The 24,233-nt window shown below is 38.5% G+C and overlaps 1 protein-coding gene and 1 long non-coding RNA gene across 2 annotated transcripts in view; one reads left to right on the top strand and one right to left on the bottom strand.

Annotated features, from left to right (window-relative positions):
• Positions 1-24,233, bottom strand: part of MEI4 (meiotic double-stranded break formation protein 4) — a 157,859-nt gene that overhangs the window by 7,584 nt on the left and 126,042 nt on the right.
• Positions 12,215-14,497, top strand: LOC116665275. The gene is made up of 3 exons (XR_004321810.1): positions 12,215-12,379; positions 12,971-13,061; positions 13,911-14,497. It is a non-coding gene; the product is annotated as an uncharacterized LOC116665275 (long non-coding RNA).

Below are 24,233 nucleotides of genomic sequence, written 5' to 3'. Positions count from 1 at the left end.
CCGTACCCTTTGCTGAGTGCCGAGGATGCAGAAGCAAGCAGGACCCCTACCTATAGAAGGACTCCAGGTATGCATATAGGGAAACGAAGTAGGAAAAAAGGCAATGCGGGGTGCGTGCTCTCAGGGCTATAAGGAACTGTAAAGAGAACTGAGTCATATGATGTGAGAAGACACGACAGGACAGGAAATGAGTTGAGTCATGAGTGACGATCCCTCAGACTCACTTCTCCCTAGAGGGCACGGCAGGGTTCCTTTGGATGGATGACTTCAAAGTTATTGTCAGTACAGGTAAAACATCTGTTTGGCTACTACCGCAGGGCCCTCTGTCTCTGTCCGGCCAGCATGCCCGGAGGCAGGGGAGAGGCAGACTGCTTAAAGCGGGGTGGGGAGATGTCCCCAGTCTCCGCAGTAACCCGCTCAGCAGTGTCCCCACACCTCAGCCTTCTCGAAGGCAGCAGAACCGGACTAGACGGATTGGTGTAAGCCATCAAGGTCGCATCAGGTCTGTGTGTTAACAAAATCTTAACAGGACCATGTTTGGTTCCATGAGGCCCACAGTCACTTAAATGTCTGACACTTATCTTTCTGAAGGAAGGAACAGAGAACAAGAGAAATCATGAAAGGGGAATTCTTGGGAGAGAATGCACGGCTCCACTAAGTGAAGCCATCCCCACTGTGCAATTAAGATGGAGCTTGAGTAGAAGAAACCAAAGCTGGTGAAATGTCTGGTATAAATATAACAGAGATCCAGATGGCCATTATTTATGGAAAACAAATGTCTAAGTAGCCAGCGAGTTAAATCAACAAGAAAGCTTCTTTAGGACTCTAAGGAAAGATTATCCAAGACAGCATCAAGCCCTGCCCACCAGGCAGAAGGCAGGGGCCAGGTCGGTTGGAGTAGTGGTTGACATTTATTCAAATTCAACCTCAAAATGTAGTATCTGGATCTGACAAGAAAATGACATTAAAAGATGACATATTCACTAATACAACAAAAACCCTTCAAATACTTCAAGAGAGTGGCTTCAGCAAGAAAAGAACAAGTATTTTGTTCAAAAACTTTTTGTAATCCAATTCATAATGTAAAGAAATACAGCAGTTTCTTGTAAAATGCTCCACTTTCGGGGCATAAAGCCCACTGCTCTCGATGTCTCACTTCCAAACATCAAGCATCTTGGAATGTGCAGGCCCTGAGACAGTCAAATGGCCACCACGGAACTGTTCCTGGTGGCCTGTGCACGAGACTCTGCAGGAGGGTCCCTGGTCCTCACTCACCTCCTCTCAACTCCCAGTCATCCTGCTGGTAGCAAGGACAGAGGAGGGGGTGCTGCTGCAGGACAGGAAACGTGAGAGTAGAGAGCAAAGGAGGAGTTAAAGAAAATATACAACTCAGACAGGAACATCTCTGGGGCTTTTCAAATGGAAAAGGACTGCGATATAATTGAAGACTATGCCTTCAAGAATGTAACTAATGCAGCACGATTCCAAAACCGATGATGGTTCTGAAAAAATGTATAAATGATGTTCTGAAAAATGATGATGGTTCTGAAAAAAATGTATAAATGATGTTCTGAAAAATGATGATGGTTCTGAAAAAAATGTATAAATGATGTTCTGAAAAATGATGGTGATTCTGAAAAAATATATAAATGATGTTTGATTCATAGTTTCATAAACTAAATTTACGATTGCATTCTCTTAAAATGTTGAAATAAAATTTAAAAACTATCTTACTCATGTGGAAAATCTTCTTACGCAGAATGATTTTTCTAGTGATCTTAGATGATGTGATATACCATCAAATAATATTACTTATTTGAGCCTAACCTAACGTGTTCCTGGGCATTCATTATTCACAGAAAATTACTATGTAACAGTTATTCTTAGAAAGTATACTAGAAAGTTTAGTAGTAGGTTCTTTTCAAAGATACAAATTTCAAGAAAACTCATAGAAAGAGTACCCAACCTACATATACCACTTACTTTAGGAGATTGTGTGTGTATGCACATACATATGTATACACATGCATAAATACATTTAGTGGGGAGGGTATAGCTCAAGTGGTAGAGCACATGCTTAGCACGCACGAGGTTCTGGGTTCAATCCCCAGTACCTCCTCCAAGCATAAATAAATGAGTAAACCTAACAACCTCCCCCTCAGAACAAAACAAACAAACAAAATATTTAAATCTGTGTATACAATTGCATAAAATTAATATGGACATAATTACTTATTTTGATGATCCATGAGGCAGCAACAATGTTTTATATACATAGTCCTGAAGCAGTTATGGAAAAACCTGCACAGGCTTCCATGAAATAAGACCTTCAGAATAAGGGTGTATTATTTTTCATAAAAGTGTAGTAAAAAAATTCAGTAAGCACGTATTATAGAATGAAGAATTTGTCTGATCTTTATCCTTGGAATTCCCTGAATGAAAGGAGTGTCTGTTACTCCTGGTATGCCCTCGGCTCATGCCTGAGGTGATGCTAATGAGATGAGTGAGCACAGGGGTTGGTCACCTGCCGCACCAGCTATGTAATCAGAAGATTGAGGCTTTCCACCAGCCTGACCTCTGGGGAGGTGGGGGCTAAAGATGGAGTTCAACCGCGTGGCCAGTCATTCAATCCATCACATCTACATAAGGAACTCCAACAAAAACTCTGGAAAATGATGCTGAGTGGAGCTTCCTGGTTGGTGAACACACTGATATTCTAGGAAGGTGCTGCACCCCGATTCCAGGAGGAGAGAGCATGTAAATTCTGTGTTTAAGACCCTCCCAGACCTTGTACTATGCGCCTCTTCATTTGGTGGATCCTAATTTGTATCCTTTTTATAAGTCGAATACTTTCCTGGGTTCTGTGAATCATTATAGTAAAGTGTCAAACATGAGGGGGGTGGAAACTCCCCGACATTTGCAGCCAGTTGGTCAGAAGTACAGATCCCCGAACTGGTGGCTGGCACCTGAAGAGAAGGCAGTCTTTTTGGGGTTTATGTCTTTAACCTGTGGGATCTGCACTGAGTCCAGATGGCTGGCATCAGAACTGAACTGAACTGGACAACACCAGTCTGTCTTGAAGTTGAGGCACATTAGAGGGAAGTATGCAAAAGCTCTAAGAAAGTCACAAGCACATAAAAGAAATTTCACAAGATTTCTCCCTTATCTTTCACACTTTTGCTTTTACTGAGGTATAACTAACATTTAACATTGTATTAGTTTTAGGTGTACAACGTAATGATTTAGTATCTGTATATATGGGAAATGATCATCACCGCAATAAGTCTAGTCAACACTCATCACCACACATAGTTACAAAAAATTTTTTTTCTTGTGATTTACTGTCTAAGAAACTTTCAAATATGCAATATGGTATTATTAACTGCAGTTACCATGTTGTACATTACATCCTCATGACATATATTTTATAACTGGAAGCCTGTACCTTCTGACCACCGTAACCAATTTCACCTACTCCCCACCCATGCCTGCAGTCTGTATCTGTAAGCTTGGTTTTTTTTTGTTGTTTTTGTTACCATCCATCACCATACAGTTGACACCCTTCACCCTTTTTGCCCACCCCTAGTCCCCTTTCCCTCTCATAACCACTAATCTGATGTCTATATCTGAAATTGTTTATATTTTATTTTTAATTTTATTTTATCTTTTAGATTCCACATATGAGTGAAATCATACAGTATTTGTCTTTCTCCATCTGATGTATCTCACTTAATATCTTCAAGGTCCATCCATGTTGTTGAAAATGGCAGGATTTCATTCTTTTTAATGGCTGAATAGTCTTACATGTATTCATATACCACACCTTCTTTATCCATTCACCATCCATCAGTGGACACTTAGGTTGTTTCCATATCTTGGCTCTCAGGAATAATGCTATAATGAACAGTGGCATGTAAATATCTCTTTGAATCAATGTTTTGTGTTCTTTGGATAAATACCCAGAAGTGGAATAACTGGGTCATATGGTAGTTTTATTTTTAGTTTTCTGCGTAATCTCTGTACTGTTTTCCATAGTGGTTATACCAATTTACAGTCATTCAAAAATGTGCAAAGGTTCCCTTTTCTCCACATCCTTACTAACATTTGTTATTTCATGTCTTCTTTGAAAATAGCCATTTTAACAAATGTGAGATGATCTCTCACTGTAGTTTTAATTTTCATTTCCCTAATAATTAGTGAGGTTAAACATCTTTTCATGCCTGTTGGCCATGTGTATGTCTTTTCTGAAAAAAAAAAAAAAAAAAAAAAAAAGCCTATTTAGAAAGTCTGCCCACGTTTTACCAGATTTCTGTTGTTGTGTTATACGAATTCTTTATATATTTTGGCTATTAACCTCTTAACAAATATGTCATTTGCAAATATTTCTCTGATTCAAAAGTTTAATCTTAATAATGGTTTTCTTCACTGTGCAGAAGCTTTTTAGTTTGATGTAGTGCCATTTGTTTATTTTTGCTTTTGTTTCCCTTTACCTTTGGATCTAGATCCACAAAAACATTGCTAAGGCCAATGTAAATGAGTTACTGCCTATGTTTTCTTCTAGGAATTTTATAATTTCTGGTCTTATATTCAAGTTTTAATCCATTATTTGTGTAAGTATAAGATAGTGATCTAGTTTCATTCTCTTGCACACAGATGTCCCGTTTTCCAAACCCCATTTATTGACAAGATTGTCTTTTCTCCACTGTATGTTTTTTCACTTTTTTATCATAAATTAATTTTCCATATGTGGGTGGATTTATTTCTGGGCTATTTCCATTCCATTGAATTGTGTGTCTGTTTCTGCACCATGCTGCTTTTTTTTATTACTATAGTTTTGTATTACAGTTTGAAAATCAGGGAGTGTATTATCTTTAGCTTTGTTCTTTTTTCTCAAGATTGTTTTGGCTATTCAGGATGTTTTGTGGTTCCACATGAATTTTAGGAGCATTTGTTCTAGTTTTGTGAAATATGCCATTGGACTTTTGATAGAGATTGCACTGAGTCTATAGATTGCTTTGGGTAGTATGGACAATATTTAAAAAAATATTAATTCTTCCAATCCAAGAACATGGAGTATCTTTGCATCTACTTGCATCTTCTTCAATTTCTTTCATTAGTGTCTTACGTCAGTACACAGGTCTTTTACCTCCTTGGTTAAATTTATTCCTAGGTATTTTATTCTTTTTGATGCCATTATAAGAGATTTTCTGAATTTCTTTTTCTGATAGTTCATGTTTAGTGCATAGAAACACCACTATATTTCTCTGTATTGATTTTGTATCCTGTGACTTTTATGAATCCATTAGTTCTAAAAGTTTTTTGTAGAGTCTTTAGGGTTTTCTATATGTAGTATCATGTCACTTACAAATAGTGACAGTTTTACTTCTTCCTTTCTGATCTGGATGCCATTTCTTTCTTTTTCTTGCTTTATTACTGTGGCTAAGACTTCCGAAACTATGTTGAAAAAAAGCTGATGAGAGTGGGCGTCCTTGTCTTGTTTCTGATCTTAGAGGAAACACTTTCAGCTTTTCACCACTGAGTATGAAGTTAGCTGTGGGTTTTTTATACGGGCCTTTATTGTGCTGAGGTACATTCCCTCTATACCCACTTTGCTGAGAGTTTTATGATAAATGGATGCTTGAATTTTGTCATATGCTTTTACTGCATCCATTAAGATGATTTGTATTCTTCATTTTGTTAATTTGATGGATCACAATGATTGCTCTGCAGATGTTGAACCATCCTTGCATCCCTGGAGTAAATTTTACTTGATCATGGTGTATGAGACTTTTAATGTATTGTTGGATTCAGTCTGCTAATATTTTGTTGAGGATTTTTGCATCAGTGTTCGTTGGGGATACTGGCCTGATATTGATCTAAGTAGTTACAAGAATACAAATAAATTTTCCAAAAATTTCCCCTCATATTTCATACTCTAATGACCTCATATAGTACTGTTTGATTAGGTGCCCCTTGCAGTTTAAAACCCTTTCACTTCACTTGAATGTCTCTTCTTCCAGCTCAAAATCTTTCATTTAGAAGAAAATATGACATAGGCAATCCAAAATATGTATAACCAACTAAAGTGTTAGGAATGGAGACATGTAATCAGCAGATCAAGACTACACTCAAAAAGATCTACCCTTCCTTTTCCTATTAAAACCAAGGTGTAAAAGCAGCAGCAAAAAGCTCCCAATGTGGAAATCAAATTAGCTATGTGTTTCTACATATTTGATCTAAGCCATCACTCAAAATATCTAATGAGTCAGGCAGAAGTCATTAGAAAGAAAAATTTTTAACTTCAATTTGCAATGATTCCACATAAATTTTTTTTTAAAAACTAGTACATTTTGTCTAGAGTGTTTTCTGGTAAAAGCTACACCTAGGAGTTTCCTCCAGAAGAAAGAGTTCTGTGATTGCAGAATTTGAGCAACAGTATGTACCATAACTCTCCTCTTAGAGAGTCCTAATTCATATTGAAATTTTGAAAGTTTCAATAAATCACTCAGTTTAACATAGCATTCTGAACAAAGAATGCTTCTTTATTTATTCATGGAGCATTAATATTCTGCAGAACATATTACTTACGTTAATAAATGACAATAAATGTCCAACAGGCTTTTAAAAGACAGTAATGGAGCCACAGGAAAAAAATGGCTATTTTCAAGTGTTAAAAACAAAATGGGATTAATATTGTCTGATATCAGTAAATGTATTCCAAAAAATTTAAGAAATCATTTTCATGGTCTGAAATGAAACTTCATCTAAAATCTACTTGATTTTCTAAGTGTACAATCTGGTATTTTCTAGTCGGAGCTAAAGGACCACTTCATTAAGATGAACAACTCAGAAAGGAAAATTTCTATCCATTTTCCTGAAATTACTTTTTTTTGTTTGAAGAAAAATCCATTTGTAAGCTTTCAAGCATTTTCCTTGTGTTTCAGAAAGACATTTACATTCCTCCTGAAGCCAGCCTGTTTCTGAAGTGTGCAGGAGGAGACGGGTGGTGTCTCCTCTCACAAGCAGTGTCACTTGGAAGGTCAAGAACACTTTGCTAAGTTCTTTGCAGATTCTTTCAGAGTACGCCGAAAGAGTGGCATTCTTTTCTTTTTGTTCATACTTTTATGTTTAACATAAGTCCCTGGGAAAGGTGAAATGTCTCTCTTATTAATTTTCCCCCCGAAGTTATAATTGTTAAAATACAGTCTTTATGAAAAATGGCGTAAGTAGAAAGTGGTATAAGTAATTTTAAAAATACCCACAATAATGCCACCAAGAGAGACAAGCAGTTCTTGCCATGATAGTCATTTATACTCCAGCAAAGTAGAAAGACATTAAATAAGTAATTGTTTAAACAATTTATCATCCTCATTGTGTTAAGTGTTAAGGATGGAAAAAAGTAGTTCTCTGAAAGCAGAAAGACCTCCACTTATTCCCGCGATATTTATGTCTGTTTGTTGTCCTGCTTCTCAGTAGCTTTTCTGCTTTTCATCAATAATGAAATTTATGTTATTCTAAAGCATCAGCTGCCCAACCAGAATAGCTTGTTCTGGGAGAGCTTAAGTACATCGAACAGGGTCTATTCTCTGTGCTCTGTTTGCACTACACATTTCAGGGACCAAATACAGGATTTGGGGGGCTTGAAGGTGAAGCCTCAAAAACTCAGGAAAAGGCATTCCTTAAAACAGACCCTGCAGGCCCCTGCCCTCAGGTACTTCCACCCATCACTCCTAGCACGGCATGTTCCCACTGTGCAGGTGGAGCTGAAGACAACTTGTAAAGCAGCGGCATGCGTCCAGGCTGCAGATGGCCACAGAGGTCCCTGGTGTGAGGGCACCCCTCTCCCTTCAGCCAGCAGTGGAGCATGCTGCTGCGCGGACAGAGGCGTTTCCCACCCTCTACGTGAGAAAAGTATGCTGTTTACCACAGGATGGCTGTGAAATCAAAGACGTAGTTTTGTATGTGCTATATTCAGCCTTTTGCACACTCTCAGAGAATACCTAAAAGCTGGATTTAAAGGGGGAATGAAACACATGATTTATTTCCGGTTTGGCTGAATCTAAGCCTTGTGGTTGGGTGATTTAACCGCCACTGATGTGCGTGGTGTTTTCCATATATAAGACAAAAGAATTCCAACGTGGACTTTTCATGTCATCATTTTCTGATTCTAAATATTTGACTCAGTTTTAGGGACACAAAACCAGTCAGCTGGCACTGAAACTTTAAAAACTTTTATAGCCTATAAATACAAAACAGCATTACATTTTGTTTAATATATTTATTTAACATAAGAGAATACTACATTTAAAAAAATTTTGCATTCAAAAGAAATAAAATGTTTTGTGTGCATTTGTTTGCTTATTTTGGTTTGTTTTCCCAGGTTACGCACATTTAGACAGACATTAGTCTTGTCATGACAAAGGAATATCCAGTCTCCTGAACAGTTCTATTCTCAGCATCACTGAATAGATCTGGATTGTGACTGTTTTTAAATGCTGACATTTGTACACCAGATATTTAGGTCTCTGACTGTGGGATCTTCATGAGAGTTCAAATGCTTTCCACCTTAAGTGTCTATGTTACCACATCATACATGTGGTTACATAGAAACCTGCAGTATAACTTAACTTTTGGGAAGCCCAGACCCTTGTTGTATTGGGTTGAACCATATTAAATGTTCTGTATTTGACAGTTGTGATCTACAGAAACAGCAATTTCATATGGCTCAATGTAACACTGTATGTATTGCTGTACCAGTGAATAAAATTTACTTTAACGGTTTATTTGATTAAAAAACAAAATGAAATAGAATCAAACAAATCTCTGAACCAATATCTGTAAGACATTTTAAGTTAAAACATCCACTATCAAGTGGCTATTTATGATTTAGCTGGGTAATGCTCAACAATGAACTGCATGAAACTAACTTTTAAAAAGGTTGCTATCTAAAGATTTCACCATGTCTCTTAACAATGTATTATTATGTTTATCTTTTCTGAAGACTTACATGCTCATCTTCTACCTATTAATTGTATTTTTTGGCTAAAAGTCTATTTCAAACCATTTACAGTATTCATCAGGGAAAGTCCTATGATGATTATTTGTTGTTGAATGTTTTAAGTTTGGAATATTGATAACCAATGGTACTTAATTTACTAATTAATTCATTTTTATTTTTTCAGCTACAAGTAGTTGGACTAGCAAATCGGGGGTTATTTATCTATTCTAGAATTGTGTGTGTGTGTGTGTGTGTGTGTGTTGGAGAGAGAGAGAGAAGGAGAGAGAGAGAGATCCAAATGCAAGCTCACGCAGAAAGCCCATGGGGGTGAGTCCCCTCCCCAGTGGCACGACAGTGCCGCCCTGACGAGCCCTCAGGGACTGCTGCAAATCAGTCTTTAAAAAGTGCTCACTGCAACGGAATTATTTAATTGTTTGATGCATTTGATTGCTAATTTGCTACATTACATTTTAATTATTAAACACTGAGCAGCGTTAAATGCTCTCTTACCACTTACTTCCATCAGGTTCACTGTATTATGACTTCATCACCTCTACTGCACCATGAAAAGCAGTAATGCAGTTTTCAGAGAAGTCATACCGTGTCTTGTCTTTTCCAAGTAATCTTCTGATTCTCACTTAATTAAATCTTTTTTTAACTTGTGTTTCAATAAGAATAAAATTAAAGATACTTGGAGAGGAGGGAGAACCATTCTCACATTTTCCGGGGCTCCTTATCCAGTGAGCTTTCCAACATAGGTGGTTGACTACTGGTTTCTGGAGCACAGGGTTTTAACCTCTTCAAATCAAAACCGACAGGGGACAGACTGAGTCAAATGCTTCCCTCAGTCACAGCAACTGATATTTTCAAAACAGTCATTTTCAAATGGCTGGATCTGACATTTCTGCTCATCAATATTTAAGATGCTTACTCAAGTCGGAACTATGAGCCAGCTACTTGAGTATGTATGTGAATTAAAAAGTTTGGCAAATCTAAGTGTGTGAAGAAACCTTCCGTTGTTAGCCATCAACTGGCTGACACAGGGAAAATGGCGTAATTTCTCTTCCTTTTGAATACTGACATTTCACCTGTCAAAAGATTATCTTCTGAAATATCTGGCCATGGAAATCTGGGCAATGTCATCTGTTAACGGGTTCTTATCAACACAGCTTGGAAGAATTATAAGAGGCTTAGAAGGAAATAGGTGTGTGTGTGTGTATGTATGTATATATATTATATCTGTATATATATCTTCTGTTTGTAGCTAGTAACACTGAGTTAAGTGTGATTATATTATATATAAAATTAACTACTTATTTATTCATATATATGAATAAATAAGTAGTTAAATTCAAAGTGGGTACTTCTAGGATTTCTATCAGTATGTACTTTAAAATTCCATTTTTTTCCTTAAATACTCCACATTCTATTTTTAGCCTTAAATCTGTGGCTGCTTCATAAGGACTGCCCACTCTACAAAAGATTAATAAAGACCTTGTACTAATGGGCATGACCCTAACACTTGATAATTTCACTGTGCATTTTCTTTTACTTTTCTTTCTCTTCCTTCTTTCTCTCCTTTCCTTCCGTCTATTTCGTGCTTTTCCTATTTCTCTTTCTAATTTGAGAAGCATTTCCTGAGACATTTTGTTATTGAAGTTGCAATGTTATTCTGTCTCATATTTTGCTAAGATATGATGTTATATTTTTAATGGCTTTAACTGATCAATAAACGGATTGCCTTGGCAGCAACACTGGGGGGTTGCTATTATTGGACAATGAATGAGGAGAGGCGATATTTAAGAGAAGGCAGAGGAAATTAATATTTACTGAATACCATTTGTGGTTCAGGCACTGTGCAAGGGACTTGACATATGAATTCTTTAAAAATTTTTTTTTAATTGAAGTGCAGTCAGTTACAATGTGTCAGTTTCTGGTGTACAGCACAATGTCCCAGACATGCATATATACATACATATATTTATTTTCATATTCTTTGTCATCAAAGGTTATTACATGATTTTGAATATAGTTCTCTGTGCTATACAGAAGAAACATGTCTAATCTATTTTTATATATAGTGGTTAACATTTGCAAATCTCAAACTCCCAAATTTATCCCTTCCCATCCCCTTTCCCTCAGCCATAAAAAAATAATAAAATAATGCCATTTGCAACAACATGGATGGACCTAGAGATTGTCATTCTAAGTGAAGTGAGCCAGAAAGAGAAAGAAAAATACCATATGAGATCACACATATGTGGAATCTTAAAAAAAAGAAAGAAAGAAAAAAGGACACTATGAACTCATCTACAAAACAGAAACAGACTCGCAGCCATAGCAAACAATCTTACGGTTATTATTTAAACCACAGTGGGTTAGGGAGTAGCATTATCATTGCTATTTCATAGATCAAGAAGCAGTGAAGCTGACCTGGGTCATGATGTAGCTGTGATTCTCCCCAGGTCTCCATGGCTCTGAAGCCCGTGTTCTTTCATATCCTAAACTCATCTCTGGTGCTGTGACCTTGGAGAAGTCAGTTACATGTTGATTTATATCATCACGTCCAGAAAAAGGATTTGAAATAGATAAATTACCTAATCCCTCTGGATTCATTTCTTGGTCAAAAAATAAGGATTTCAATTCAATAATCCCTTGAATCCTGTGGTTTCATAACTTCCACGTGGACAAGTGCTCCCCAAAGTGCCCAGATTAAGTGGTATATGCACCTCTTATGGTGTGTGGTGTTTGATATGCATTATACCATGAAATAGGTATTTCAACACGACTCAGTTCTTTGCACAATCTTAAGATCTGTGAATTCTGCCACAAATGGTATTAAGGTATTTATCTAGGATAAAATGATATGGATCAGTATTAATTCAGTGCTTTTTGTTAAAAATAGAAATCCCTTTCCTTGATTCAGAATTGCTGGCCTTTTGAAGCCCTAAAAATCACTGGCAATGGCTAAAACTACTCTCTCCAGCTTGCAGACACTTTTCAAGGTTTGTTTCACAACATCAGAGACTTAAATGATGGCTTGAAGGGTCCTGGATCTTTTATAGTCATATGAAACACAGCAAAAAAATTAAGCTATTGTAAAACTATACTTTGATCACAAGTAATTCCTTTACACTTATCACACTGTCATTGATACAAGGAGTCATTCACTCACATAACATTTCCTAATTGCTTGCTCTAGGCCACATAAAATTCAGGACGTTTATACAGTCATGAACCAAGAAGATGGAGAATGTGCCTTGTAGGAGTTTACCGCCTAATAAAGGAGGAAGGAAGCACACCAGTAACCACACATACACACACACAGAGCTGAGCACCAACAAGGAAGCACTGGAATGCTGCGGGAGAGCCGCTCAGGAGGTGGGGAGCTGCCCGTGGGCATGACGGGGTGTCCGTGGAGTGTGGGGGAGCCGCCCTGGTGAAGAGAAGCGGGCAGAACCCTCGGTAATGTGAACTGGGCTGGAGGACTGGGTCCATGTATACACATGGGCAAGCTGACCCCATCCTTTAGCCATGACCCTTCGGTTTTTAAAGTAAGCGCAGTGAACACAGGCAAGACCTTCGACCTCCCTGCCTTCTTCAGGGCTCACAAAGGACAATCCTGCCTTCCTACATAGTCACTTCTCTTGAAAGTGACTTTTTACATTATGTTGTAACGTCTGTATCTAACTCTACAAAATTAAATTGAATTTAAAATGAACGTATTCTCCAACATGATTGTAATTTCTTAGTTTTTTATTTTATTTTATTTTTTTGGCTGGGGAGGTAATTAGGTTTACTTGTTTATTTATGTTTAGAGGAGGTACTGGGGATTGAACCCAGAACTTCATGCATGCTAAGCATGTGCTCTACTGCTTGAGCTATACCCTCCCCCTCTTGTTTCTTTTTTTTTTTTTTCTAATGGACTTATGGTTCTTTCTTTTCTTCTTCTTCTTCTTTTTTTTTTAATAGGACAAAAGAGCACTGGATGTCAGAAGCTTCCAGTCCTAGTCCTGGCCTTGTCACTTGCTCTTCATTTGTAAAAAGAAGGATTGGCCATGAGGTAAGTCCTGTAAGCCATCTCCAGCTGTAAAATTCTATGATCATCAAAAACAAAGAAAGGCTCTGTCTGAATCCAGCTCATGGTGCTAAGTCTACAAATATGAAAATATGCATAGGACGGTATTATTATTACTATAGAAGTCTTCTTTAAATATAAGTCACAAGCATTTGCCAAAAAGTGCTAAATCACCTATGAAATCTTCCTCAAATGAAACCTGCAGTTTGAAACCTAACCTAAAACAATGGTATTGCAGTAGTTAATTTAAAAGAACAAGTTTCATTAATTTATTATCGGAAAGCAATATGACAACTAGATATTCATCACAAATTCAAGACACAAACTTCTTTCAGAAACTACACTTCTCTGCTGTCAAAAGGAATTTTGAATAATGCAACTCCCTGAATGAAAACCAGCATATCTTCATTCAGAGTGTCATTTTAGTTTTGCTGGCTTCGTAACATTCATGTTTGTAAACAGTCTGAACGGCATGTCATTATCTATTTTCCCCTAAAACTCTCCCTAAACCTCTCTGTTAATGCCTAAAAAAAAAGAGTCATTCTAAAATTAAAGGAAGTCAAATTAAAGCTGTATCCATTTAACTTTAGTTTGGGCATATCGCTCTGTGAAGTAAAGTGATTTTCAGCAGCACTGCATAACCCACTCTACACTTAATGGATAGTTCTTTTGTTCATTCTCCTTGGCACTCAAAATGTGGATTTAACACGCATCTTTAAAATGGTTACATTTGAAGGGAACCAGTTTACCCACGTTCTTCCTGTCTCTCCTCATCCCATCTGTTCTGCCTGACATCACGTACAGACTGTGGCCCTTGCCCTGTTTCCTCTCCAGTGGATGATGGACTGTCCTCAGAAGCTGCCCTGTAAAGCAGTGCCACGTCTGTGCCCAGCCTGGCCTCCAGAACCCTGACGAGACACAGTGCCCAGGAGTGGTGGAGAGTGGGTGGGCGCTCCATTCATCCCCATTCCTCCCGATTCAACAGGTACCCGCAACGTGCCCACATCCAGCCATCCAATCAGCCATTCATGGGCTCACCCAATATTTATCCCATGCACTCTGCAGCCTCGAGGCCCTGTGCTTGCTGCCCCTCTCCCTGATACTCTCTCCACCAAATATGCACAGAGTCCATTCCCTTACTTCACCCAGGCTAGTGGTCAGACGTCACCTCTGCAGAGAGGTCCACCCTACCTAAGGACATGGCCTCATTATGCTCCATCTCCTCACTGCAACTTATTTTTCTTCATAGTATTTATTACATGACATTATTTATACGCATTTTGCTTGTTTTTCTGGCTCTGTCCACATGTCAGGACATCAGGGCCAGGAATTACCTTGTTTTGCTCATTGCAGTATTCCCACCACGTAAGCCACTCTCCAGCACAGAGCTCCCATTCAGTGTATACAGCTGATGAGTAACTTTTCTGAGGACCAGTTCTGCGTAAGGCACTGGGCAAGGCCAACTAGGAAATGCATCCAAGAGGAATACAGGGCAGCAGACCCCAAACAAGGACGGTGACTGCGAGAACACAGGGGCTGCTCTTCAGTTGCCAATCCCCTCTCTTCCACACCAGGGGCCGTGCTGTGCTTCACGTGGGCACGGCCGGTTGAGATCTTGGGATGACCACAGAATCAGGGCAAATGTGAAAACCTACTCCACATAGACTAGATGTTTAGACAGTCTTAGATTCATTCTCTGGAGAGTTTGCTCAATAAGATTTGTCTGCCTTTTGACTTAAAAGACAGTGGACAAGAGCTTTAGAGGTGGCCTCCTATCTTCCTTTCTCATTATCTTCAACATCTATACTATTCTTACTTCTAAACAGAAATGACACAATAGTTCTTTTGCAGAAATAAGGGGGCATCAAAGGGAGAGTTTATTGCACAGTGCTCTAGATTGTCTTTAACAGCTTGTCTGTTTAATTTTGCAAAGTAAAAAATATATTCTAGATATATTACTATATGTGTGTGTATGTATGCATGTGTGTGTGTGTGTGTGTATATATATATGTATATCTTTGCATGGAAGATTTTACTTACATATATGTTACTGTTGGTGTCTAATGGCTTAACATACCCAAGTTTTCCCTTTCTTTCTAAGTGTATGTACTGCTGGTCCGTTCAGATAGGCCCCGCAGTCTGACAAAAGCACATAACATCAGTGTCTGAATACATATATTGCTACTACGGGAAAGCAAGTCAAACTAATGCATGTTCTGTATCCTGAGTTCTCTTATATAACCCAAAAAAATCAAAACTGCCGTATTTACTTGCATAGTTCATAAAATCAGTGCAAGATCTGTAATCAGAAAAATTCTGCTTCTACTCATCAATTGATTATCTTTCCCATTATTAGCAGTTTTATTTTTAATTTTTTCCTGCACATGTACCTAGGCTTCTGAGACTCACTGACGATGAAACACGTCCTAGAGTGGTGCTTCCCAAACTGTGATTAAGAGATGCTTCATCCCAAGAAAATAAAAAGATTTCATGGTCAGTAAGTTTGGTAATACTCAGAGTAAAGGCTCTGATAAGTGGTGCAGCACACACATATGAATAAATGGATTTAAACCAACGTTCCTTATACTTTTATGTTGAATGCTATATTCATGGAAACACATGAGCTAGTGAGTTGATGATCTGTGGGGTACTGATCTGGGAAATATGCTAGTTTTTAAGCCTGTTGGATCATATTCTTTTTCCTGTCATCATTCCCCTCCTTTCCTTCTCCCAAGTCTTTGCACCTGCCATGACACTACCCACCACTCAGAGGCCAGTCGAACATTCTCCTGGAGGACTACCCCGGTCCTCCCTCCATCTTCCCTGCCCTTCCCGCCAATAATTATTTCCCCCACATCTACTGTGTAGCAGGCTCTGTGCTGGGCTCCCAGGGTGTAAGACTAGTAGACGGAATAACTACCCTTGAGGTGTTTTAGGGATGTCGAAGAAAATCAAACCCAAGCTAAGCTGATAACAAGGCTGAACCAGGAAGAATTAGGCAAGTGATCCAGATAAAAGGAGGCATAGGAGTAACTGGGGGAGGGTTATTTGATATACAATGACACACTTTGTGCAAACACAGCTTGATCTATAGGAATCTACAGATTTCACTGCACTCTCTAGAACACAGAGAGAAAGGAGGGAGGTGGGTCGCAAAGGAGAATGCTGGAGAGGTAAGCAGTAGTGTGATCGCGGAGCGCTTTGCATGTCAGGCACACTGAGTTTATCCTCTAAGCCAGAGGCTCTCAGTCTAGGCTGCACTTTTACATTAACTGGAGCTTTTACAAACTGACTATTCATACACCTGGCATCAATTCCAAGGGCATCAAAAGGAGAGTTTATTGCACAGTGCTGCAGACTGTGTCTTTAACAGCTTGTTTGTTTAATTTGCAAAGTGAAAAATATGGTCATTTATATATCTATATATGTGTGTGTATGTGTGTATATATATATACACACATATATATATGTATCTTGGCATGGAAGATTTTACCTACATGTATATTATTGTCTGTGTATAATGGCTTAACATATCCAAGTTTTTCCTTTCTTTTTAAGTGTGTGCACTGCTGATCTGTTCAGAGAGGCCCTGCCATCTGATTGCCAAAAGCACATAACATCAGTGTGTGGAGTAGGGCCTGTTTGTTTGTTTTTGTTTTCAAACCTCACAGGTGATTCAATATGCAGCCAGAGTTGAAACCACTGTTGGATGCCTTGGGAAATTTGAAAGCTACTGAAAGATTCTGAAAAATGGGAAACATGATCAGATTTATATTTTAGAAATATTACTTTAAAGGAAGACAAAAGACATCTATGCTGACAGAATGATGTTTAACCCTGAGAATCCCTGGCACTTAGAAGCTATCCAAGAAACGTTTGGTGAAAGAATAACTAGGAACCCAACAAAACATTTGTGATGGACACTGGCGCCCCTGCTTCCCAGGCTGGCCCAGGGTCGGGGGCAGCAGCAGGAACACAGCTCACTAACGAGGGAAGAGAGCAGGAGAGTTATCTCAGTTCTGACCCCTTCAGTCAGAACCTTTCTCTTGGGCAGCCTGGTACTGAGGTTAGGAACACGAGGTTGGAATTCAGCAACCCTGGTTTCTAATTCCTATCTGATGCATATAACTGTTTCCTTTTAGGTAAGTTATTTATTCTCTTTAAGCCTCAGTTTTAATATCCATAAAATGGGGGTGATGATGTGAATCATTTAATCTAGTGCCTGGTACAAAATGAAAATTCATAAGTGTTCATGGAAAAAACCTTACAACAGACACGCACTTCCTGGGGATTAGTCAAGGAGTTTCTCCCCTTTCTCTCCTATGTGTGGCCTCCAAACACGTCAACTATAAAGAGAAGTTTCACCTACGGAGTACAGCTGTTACCACATCCTGACCAGATGCTGTCTTCCTGAAACGTCTTGGGATGCCATTACTGGCAACATGAGAACAGCTGCATGGCTCATAACTGCCCCCAAAATGCACTTCTAGGTGAGCAGTGGATGAGGAATATGCTTATCCAAGTTGCATGATGATGAAGAATTGTGGAAGGCGTGGCAAGGTCAGGCCAGTAGACGGTGGGACAGGCTGTAGCACCGAGTTATCAAAGGGTCTGAACCAAAGAAAGCTACAGGGAATGTGAATATTATAAACTTTTGTGGCTGTTTTAATAATTATAAAACGCCAACCTTATAGAAAATATAGTACTTATTTAATTGTCTACCAAATAGTCATAAGAGATGACCATATATATTTCATATGATTCACTATATTAAGTCCACATGAAAAGAAGTACATAGGCCGCATGATCTAATCAGAATGCAAAAGAAATAATCATTAGAACGCTGTGTACAGGAGGCACTGAAAAATACTTTTTGATTTGGGTTAAATTCTAATACACACATACCATGAGCCAAATCTAAACTTGACTCTAAACTGAGGCTCTTCATAGCAGTTTATTTTCAAAAAGTAGAAAGCACTCTGCCCATTTTTTTCTGAATCAAAATATATCTTAAAGGCTTTCTTCCTATGTTTTACAGCAGGTGTATTTTAAGTCATAAACTTGTCCAAGGGATGATTATAGCACCACTTGAAGAAAGATACAAGATTTAAATAAGATTTAATTTATGCATTTTTATTTTCAAAGATTGTTTTGAGCACTTGTCCCATCAACCTCCAAAGTTTTCTCATGCAGGGCAGCCGAGGTTCAACCTTCGAACAGAGGAATAGCTTAACTGTTAGAGCAAAGCAACGGGCTCAAAAGGCATTTTAAATTCTGCAGAAAAGAAATAACAGTATAATATTCAAGTTAAAGGAGAGAGTGGATGAAAACACTAAGAATGGAATTTTATTACATATTTGAATCCCTAATCTAGTGAACTTGTTTCTGGAACTTAAGTGTTCAGTTACTTTAAAATAATTCTATCATAGGCCCATTTACAAACAAGAAAGTTAGGTTACATTTGAATTGGGATGTATGTCTAGGCCATTAAAGGACTAACCAGATCACATACAGTCATAGTGAAAGTTCACTGTTTTAGAAGCTGTCAGCGTTTTCTCCTTTGTCAAATCTCTGCTTTTAATCCCTGTAGGTGCTTTTTAATAAACTAGTCCTTTAAAGGCTAAATAAAATCGAATATATAATATAGCTATTTCCTCAGTTGCTTAACCTTTTTGCACATGTTTCAGATGAAAATGAAAATAAAACTACTACTAGTTTTCACCAAAACCTGCCTCTGCTTTTGTATTTTAATATTAGATATGCTCCCTGATAAAGGGTTTAAAATCATTCCACCAAATGGGATGACTGTTCATGAAAATACTGCCTCAAATGTTAATGTAATAGGGTGTAAAACTGCAATTTCACCCCAGAGTGTCAGATTCTTGAAGTAAACATACACTGCCTGGGACCCAGGTTTCCCTGTACGCCAGAGACCTGCACGAGGCTGCCACTCCGGCAGGGGAAGCAGCCCTGCGTCCCTCGTCTGCCTGAGGATGCGCCTAAAGCTCTCTGATCACCAAGACTGCAGAGGGGAGGACTTTCTTCATTAATTTCTTTGGTGTTACCATTTTTCCATTTCCATTCTTTGAAAACCTAAGCACTTTCAAGAAACCATACAAAACAGAAACGGATACCTACATGCAAAGCCATAAACCACAGGTTATATTTAAAATTGTAATCTCCAAGGAAAGCACTAGCAAAACTATCCAGTGTGACTTTCTGCAGAGTGAACAGGATTGCAGCTCTGATTCAGTCACTCCGCACTTCTCCGCACCCAGGCACCCTGCTGCGCCATCAGCACCCTTGGCTGATCCTAACCATCTTCCTTAAGTCCCACCCCTACTCCTTGTCATCTTAGATCCTTTCTCTTCTGTGAGGCTGTCAGAGGAGTACCCGGCCACCACACTTTTCTTTCTTCTTAAATCCTTTTGGATTTTCTCTCTACATTAAAATATTAACACAGTCTCTCTCTCTTTATAAATCTAACTCTATTAAATAATATACAGACCTATTCCTTTGACAATATTTTATGTATGTGTTCATTCAAAATACTTATTGATGATGACCTACTTTGGTTTGGATGCTGAAGCAAGCATTTCCCTTCAAAATTAAACTTTCAGCGTCCCATGAGCCTTACCTCCCAGAACATTCAGTACCACACTGGCTTCACTGTCAGAGCTCAGTAAATATTCAATTAAAAATAATGGACAACAACATAGCTGTGAAAGTAGCTGCAGTTCATATTCAAAATAACGTGATTAATAAATGAGCACAGAAGTACCACAGCATTCTAATTAGAACTGCAAATTGCACTTACAGATGGGGGTACTGATGCTGGTCCCTGACAGGGTTTTTGGCTTTACAAAGGTGCAGAATTGATATGCATTCGGTAGGAACCATACATTTAATTTGAACTTCTATCTTTTCCGAGCGAGTGACATGCGGTGCCACATCTCATGATCTGCACAGCGGCTGCCACCCTCAGTTGGCCACATAATCACAAGGGTCACCAACAACACACTTAACACCATTCTGTATCCATATAACCATTCCGGTTTTTACTTTCAGCACAGGATTCAATACATTGCATGAACTACTCAATGCCATAGTATAAGCAGGCTTTGTGCTGGATGATTCTGCCCAACCACAGGCTAACGTTACTGTTCTAAGGTGGGCCTGGCTAAGCTGAGATGTCCTGTAGGTTAGGTGTATTAAATGCATTGTCAACATACAACGTTTTCAACTTATGAAGGGTTTATCAGGACCATCCCATCGCAAGTCAAGGAAAGATCTGGACCTCTTCCTCAGCGACCTCATAGAAACCTGGTTCTGAACTTAACTGTGGCACTCCAGAGTTTCCTTGAGAGAGGAGCTTAGAGGGTGGCAATCCAGATGGGAAGGGGGTGGGACAGTAGAGCGGATCTGCGTGTGCTGGGTCCCAACCACCAAGCTCACCTTCCCAGAGAGCCTGGCAGGGCTGAGCCCAACACCCACTGCAGGCACCTTCATAATGCACCTCATCCCACCCTTTCTTCTCTAATTTTCATCCAAAGATTTTTCATTCTTTCGCTCATTTATTGAAAGAATAGGTACCCAGCACTCAGGCAGGCAATGATCAGGGTCAGGTGCCTATTAGGCCCCTTTCCTTCCACTTTACTGTCATGGAATGACTCCTAAGCCCACTAAATAAACCATCTAAGCCCCCCTCCATGAATAATTTCTTGGCCTAGTCAACCGCAATAAACTTCACATTTTCTCCGTAACTGAGAGCTAGAAGTGAGTGCCCGACTCTAAAATCTAAAACTCTAAACTTCCACAGGCAGAATACAGCTTCCCTTCTTTTTGTTTCTTTCTTTTATTCACCGGTCTTGACACTTGGCACTCCAGGCCATCCAGAACACCCCTCTTCATCACTGTACCTTTCAGTTGCTTGTTTTTCCCTCTCAGTTTTATTGTGATATATTGACTTACAACTTTGTATTAGGTTTAAGGTGCTTTGCTTAATGACTTGATACATATTTTTATTGTGAAATGATTATCACAGTAAGTATAGTTAAAATCCATCACCTCACATAATTACAAAGCTTTTTTTTTCCTTATGACAGTCTACTCTCCGAGCAATTTTCAAATATACAACAGAGTACTGACAGCTATAGTCACCATGTTGTGCATTGCATCCTACAACTTCTTCATCTTGTAACTGGAAGTTTGCCCCTTTTGACCACCTCACCCACTCCCCAGTCCCCAGGAGATAATACGGTATTCGTCCTTCTCTGTCTGACTTACTTCACTTAGTATAATGCCCTCAAGGTGCCATGCTGTCAAAAATGGCAAGATTTCATTCTCTTTAATGGCTGAATAATATTCCATTGTGTGTGTGTTGTATGTATTTGTACACTGTATCTATGTCTATATCCTGTTTTCTTTATCCATTCATCCATGGATGGATATCTGGTGCCACATCTTGGCTACTGTGAATAAAGCAACAATAAACATGGGAGTGCACATATCTCTTCAAGATCCTGGTTTCATTTTCTTTGGATATATTCCAGGAGTGGAATTGCTGGATCGTATGGTAGTTCTATTTTTATTTTTTTGAGGAACTTCCATAATGTTTTCTAGTAGCTTATACCAATTTACATTCCCATCAATAGCACACATTTCCTCCACATCTTTGCCAGCATTTGTTATGTCCTATCATTTGGATGATAAGTCCTTCTAACAGGTGGGAGGTGATGTTTCATCGTGGGGTTTATTTTTGCACTTCTGTAATGATTAGTGATGCTGAGCACCTTTTCATGCTCCCACTGGCCACTTTGTATGTCTTCTTTAGAAAAATGTCTATTCAGATCCTCTGTCCATTTTTTAAATTAAATTTTTTTTGTTATCGAGTTGCATGAGTTCTGTATGTATTTTGGGTATTAATCTTTTATCAGATATACTGATTTGCAAACATTTTCTCCCATTCCATAGACTGCCTTTCCAGCTTTGCTGGTGTTCCTTTGCTGTGCAGGAGCTTTTTAGTTTGATATGGTCCCAGCTTATTTTCAATTTTGTTGTCTCTGCTTTTGGTGTAAAATCCGTTTCTGTTTCTTCAATAAGGACTATTTAAGGTACTAAATATGTACCTTCTCAGAAAAATACAGAGAGCCACAGGTGAGTCTTTTTCCTGAAATTATTCTTTTCAGGCACTCAAAGGATTTCCTGCATAAAGTGAACACGATGAGGAGACACAGATTCCAATATTCTTTTCTTTCCTTTTTTCCTTTTTAATTCTGAGTGATTCACAGCTTAGAAAACAAGTGGTGTGAGTTTCAGGGTCATGAAAGTTGCTGATTATGGGTTGCTTCCTTTGTATTTAAAGTGAAAATTTAATTTTTTTTTTAAACTTTTTTTGTTGGGGGGAAGTAATTAGGTTTATTTATTTATATTTAGAGGAGGTACTGGGATTGAACCCAGGACTTGTACATGCTAAGCATGTTCTCTACCACTTGAGCTATACCCTCCGCCCCTAAAGTGAAAAATTCTTATTTAATCAACCTATTTATTTTTTCACAGGTGTGTTACAGAAATAGAACATGGATATGATGTTTTTGCTAGCTTCGTATATTAAAAAAAGGACACGTAAACGATATCGGATTCTAATTATTTCCAATAAAATGTGTTAATATCTATCACGGAAAGATAGGTGTGGTAAGGATTTGGGTGCTTCTGCCGTGGTGATTAGAGAAGACGTCCAAGAAGACATTAGATTTCCATTGCATCAGAAAATTGTTCACAACAAATGATTTAACTTGCCACAGGGAGCAAAACAATCAGGAAAAGTTATATTATGGAAATACATTTGGATTTTCTCATGACACTGAAGTGACCCTGATGACTTCTTTTCAGTATGGATAGACCTCAATCTGACGGCCATTAAAACCGCAGCAATCTATTTTCACTGCTTATGAAAAAAATATAAGAATTAATCAAATTTAATTGATGTTTTATTGCTAGCATAACCAAACACAGAGGGAAATAATTGGCTTTATTTTCTGCACTTACTCAAAACTTCTGTTGAATTAGTTATAATGTAAGGCACAGAACTGTGACAGCCACTGTACACCTGGTTCCTCCACAACTTTTTGTTCCTGTGTAAAATGACCCCATATACCACTTCAAAGCTTGGAGAGAGCACCACTGATTCTTTTATTTAAGCACATTTTAAATTTTTTATTAACTCTCAAAAATAAATAAATAAGGAAACGTTCTCTCGCTCCTTTCAACTCCTTGTAAGGGCACAAAACTTTAAGGTGATAGAAATTCTTGTTAAAAATGACTTCCGCAAGAGTCCTCCGGTTTCTCACTAAAGAATCTGTGAGGGCAAAAGAAACTCTAAGCAAGAGGCTGACTGAGTTGAACAGAGAAACAGAGTCCAACTCCTCCCTACCCCTCAATTCTCCTGTATTTGCCAAACAACAGGTTGGGGGGTCAGAGGGCACTGGTGCCATGTAAATGGCAAGATGTTCTGAAAGCTTAGCATTCTGGTCTCACTGTGTCTGGCATTTCATCCAAGCTCTGCAGTCGAAGATACAGAATTCGATGTTGGGTCAACAAAAAGCACAGAACACAGATGCCACAATCTGCTGTCCGGACAGGAGTGGAATGAAGGTTTCTGCTGTCACCTGAGTGCACTGACTAGGGACAAATGACATGGGAATTTGTGGGAAAATCCCATTCAGATCCAATGATAATTTTCTCATTGGAAGATAAGGAAAAAGGAAAAAGACAATTTAAAAAAATACAGATCCCGTGAAAAACATGGAGGTGATGCAAGGAAAGGAATAGTGTCTTAAATACAAGCAGGAAGAGCACGGCGGAAAAGACTTACAAAGGAGACCAGGGTGAATAGAGGGGAGATGCTGTGACAAGCTCAGTGGCACAGAAGGATGTGCACCCATTATGAAAAGGTGAAAGCCAGTAAGAGATTAAAAGGCAAGCATATTTAATTGTGAATGGCGTATAAAAGTAAAATAAAAATGGAATGTCACGAAAGAGAAAAATCTGTAAGAGAACTAAAACTCCAACAGGAAAATTGAAATCTACGTTGAAGATAATAAACAAGATGCAATATTACAGAAAATCAAATAAATGATGAAGGAAGATCTTGAGAAG

Source organism: Camelus ferus, chromosome 8, assembly GCF_009834535.1.
Source record: "Camelus ferus isolate YT-003-E chromosome 8, BCGSAC_Cfer_1.0, whole genome shotgun sequence".
Taxonomy (NCBI): domain Eukaryota; kingdom Metazoa; phylum Chordata; class Mammalia; order Artiodactyla; family Camelidae; genus Camelus; species Camelus ferus.
This window is presented reverse-complemented; position numbering and strand designations above follow the sequence as displayed.